Source organism: Triticum urartu, chromosome 4, assembly GCF_003073215.2.
Source record: "Triticum urartu cultivar G1812 chromosome 4, Tu2.1, whole genome shotgun sequence".
In the NCBI taxonomy this organism is placed as follows: Eukaryota; Viridiplantae; Streptophyta; class Magnoliopsida; order Poales; family Poaceae; genus Triticum; species Triticum urartu.
Window position 1 is genome coordinate 597,443,322 of NC_053025.1, and position 3,713 is coordinate 597,447,034.

The 3,713-nt window shown below is 43.3% G+C and overlaps 1 long non-coding RNA gene across 1 annotated transcript; it reads left to right on the forward strand.

The window, feature by feature from the left end:
- The first annotated feature begins 781 nt into the window (after positions 1 to 781).
- On the forward strand, positions 782 to 1,920 carry LOC125554342. Its single transcript, XR_007304372.1, has 2 exons — positions 782 to 1,076; positions 1,662 to 1,920. It is a non-coding gene; the product is annotated as an uncharacterized LOC125554342 (long non-coding RNA).
- Positions 1,921 to 3,713: the final 1,793 nt, after the last annotated feature.

Below are 3,713 nucleotides of genomic sequence, written 5' to 3' on the forward strand. Positions count from 1 at the left end.
CTTTGTGCACTACACGCATGTTCAGTAGCTGCCATTTTCTTGTACTAGCACTGCCAAGATGGATGTTCCTAAAGAGTTGTGACTCCCAAGTACACTCCTCCTTTTGCCCATTTTATTTCCTTAGGCAATGTACTCTGATATAGCCAGGACATCACACGGCCATGCTCTGTTTCTTCTCAGGTCCAGCCTGATTCGAGCTTCCTAGACATCCACAAGGCATGCCTTGGCCCGCCATTGAGCAGAATGCCGCTGGTGGCCGCAGCGGCGACAGAGTGCCGTCTCAGCGGACAAGGGAGTATCAAGCGAGACATCATCATCAACCCGAGCGAAGTCATAGGTGCCGCGTGCTCCTGCACGGCAACATGTGCTGCTATACTGATTGGGCAAATAGGTCTGCTCTCTGCATATGCAGCCTCCTCCATTTGATTTAATGAAATAAATATCATATTTGGTACCATGGCAATCCTAATTCCAGTCTTGTTACAGCTGTTGTTCTTGGCCTGAGCAGCAACCCTGTATTGGCTCAGGATGATTTGGTTGCTCCAGCAGCTACAAGTGAGCAAGCTGATGTAAATGTTACTGGCCTACGTCATATAGAAGATGATTTAGTGATCTCAAATGATCACACTATCAAATGGTGAATGTGCACCGTAAAGCATGGGAGTTTTTCTTGTGTTACTAGTGTCCGGCCAGAATTAGTAAGGTATGATCAACGTGGCCGTATAATTAGATTTGGAAAAATACTAACTTGTTATTTCCTTTGCATTTTTTTACTGTAAAAAGTCATGGCTCACCTATTAACCGGCGGCCGTAGAAGGACTAATCACCTAACTGAAACACTAATAATCAGAAGATAGATTGAACTTCGTTTAATGGATATACAACATATTGAATTATTTTCTATTTGGTCTAATTGATATAATCATGTCTAATAGAGTTCACAATCTTTACTTTGAAGATCTGTAGCTAGACGTTAGAACTGTTGACATGCAAATAATTAACTAACTGCATGTCGTACTTGAATTACAGGTTTTTTGGTTTCGTCACTCCTTTGTTATATGGAAGAAGACTTCATGGTTAGCATTATTTATTATAACACATTCATATAGGATTTTCTTGCCACTGTAAGTAGGAAGTTAATTTTTTGGTCTGTTTTGTTCTGCGGGGATTTTGGTCTGTTTTTCTAATAGTATATATGATCATTCAGTCACAGTTCCAGTATTTTAGAACTAAAGCCCCCCCTAATTAAAATGCAGAAATGTGTTTTCTTTCATTATGTTTCAGTCACTGTCTTAGAAACACTAGAAAATATCTCTTGACAAACTTCTTCATGGAACTAATATTTTTATGCTAATGATAAATTGGATTTATAATCTTTAACCTTGAATCTTTATAGGATTTTGGTTACTACCATATCTGCTCTTGCAGGTCTACAAGAGTATCCACTTCTGAGGTTGATTTTCAAAATGTGTATATCTAATATTTCTTACTGCAGCTTTAAGCTTCACTGTCATCTAACTTTGTCTAGTTAATATACTTACTCGGCAACATGGAAAGTTTCCACATTTGTTGTAGCTGTCTCTATGGGTTAGCGACTTAGCATACATGTTGTAATAAGGTTTCACATTTGCTTCTCTGACAAGGTCTGTTTTTATTCATAGGTAGAAGATAGCGACAGAGTGCTGCCGGATAATGAGATGTTGAAGCGGCAGACTGGATCCATGACACCGAAGTGCAATTGCGGCAGATTATCTCTATCTTTTCTTTTCATTTTTCTTATTATTGAGTGAGAACAGAATGAGGAACTGTGTGATAGTACATACAACAACTGTAGTAAAAAGAAACTTATGTTTGCAATTGTTAATGACATAGATACTTGCATGTTCTTTGAAGTGGTCATTTGTGAGTTGCAATGCATAATGAGGTTTTTAGCTGATTTATTTCCTTCGGTTTCTGGTTAACCATGAAATAGGAGCCCAGCAGTGCTCACTATTGTTGTGTTTACTGGGAACTGTATGCATAAAATGGAATTAGTGGATTTCATTTTTTATTATAAATTAGTTAGTAGTGGCGTGGGAAAAGACTGCGCGCTACTAGTATTTAGGATACTAGTAGCGTTGGTAGTGTGGACACGCTGCTACTATTTTGTTAGTAGTGGCGCGGGTACTAAATAGCAGTAGCGTGGGTGGCACACGCTACTACTAACTTTGTTACTAGTTGCGCGGGTTCAACCCACGCTATTACTAACTATTAGCTGTAGCGCCTTATTGGTAGCACGGGTACCCGCGCTGCTGATAGGCCTAAAACCCGCGCTGCTGCTAGGTTTTTCCCTAGTAGTGTCCACCTCTTTCCCCCCAAGTCCTAATCCAACTAGGAAAAGGGAGGGAGTCCTACTCCCGGTGGGAGTAGGACTCCTCCTGGCGCGCCCCCTCTTCTAGCCGGCCGCACCCCCCTTGCTCCTTTATATACGGGGGCAGGGGGCACCCTAGAAACACAACAATTGATCGTTTGATCTTTTAGCCGTGTGCGGTGCCCCCCTCCATCGTAGTCCACCTTGATAATACTGTAGCGGTGCTTAGGCGAAGCCCTGCGTCGGTAGAACATCATCATCATCACCACGCCGTCGTGCTGACGAAACTCTCCCTCAACACTTGGCTGGATCAGAGTTCGAGGGATGTCATCGGGCTGAACGTGTGCTGAGCTCGGAGGTGTCGTGCGTTCGGTACTTGATCGGTCGGATCGTGAAGACGTACGACTACATCAACCGTGTTGTGCTAACGCTTCCGCTTTCGGTCTACGAGGGTACGTGGACAACACTCTCCCCTCTTGTTGCTATGCATCACCATGATCTTGTGTGTGCGTAGGAATTTTTTTTGAAATTACTACTTCCCCAACAGTGGTATCAGAGCTTGGTTTTATGCGTAGATGTCATATGCACGAGTAGAACACAAGTGAGTTGTGGGCGATATAAGTCATACTGCTTACCAGCATGTCATACTTTGGTTCAGCGGTATTGTTGGATGAAGTGGCCCGGACCGACATTACGCGTACGCTTACGCAAGACTGGTTCTACCAACGTGCTTTGCACACAGGTGGCTGGCGGGTGTTAGTTTCTCCAACTTTAGTTGAACCGAGTGTGGCTACGCCCGGTCCTTGCGAAGGTTAAAACAGCACCAACTTGACAAACTACCGTTGTGGTTTTGATGCGTAGGTAAGAACGGTTCTTGCTAAGCCCGTAGCAGCCACATAAAATTTGCAACAACAAAGTAGAGGACGTCTAACTTATTTTTGCAGGGCATGTTGTGATGTGATATGTGATACGTCTCCAGCGTATCTATAATTTTGATTGCTCCATGCTATGTTATCTACTGTTTTTGGCAATATTGGGCTTTATTATCCACTTTTATATCATTTTTGGGACTAACCTATTAACCGGAGGCCCGGCCCAGATTTGCTGTTTTTTTTGCCTATTTTAGTGTTTCAAACAAAAGGAATATCAAACGGAGTTGAAACGGAACGAAATCAACTAGAGAAGTTATTTTTGGAAGGAAAGCTACTAGAAAAGCTTGGAGTGCACGTCAGGAAAGAAGGGAGGTGCCCACGAGGGTGGGGCCGCGCCCACCCCCTAGGGCGCGCCCCCTGCCTCGTGGCCCCCCTTCGATCCACCGACGTACTTCTTTCACCCATATATACCTACGTACCCTAAAACTTCT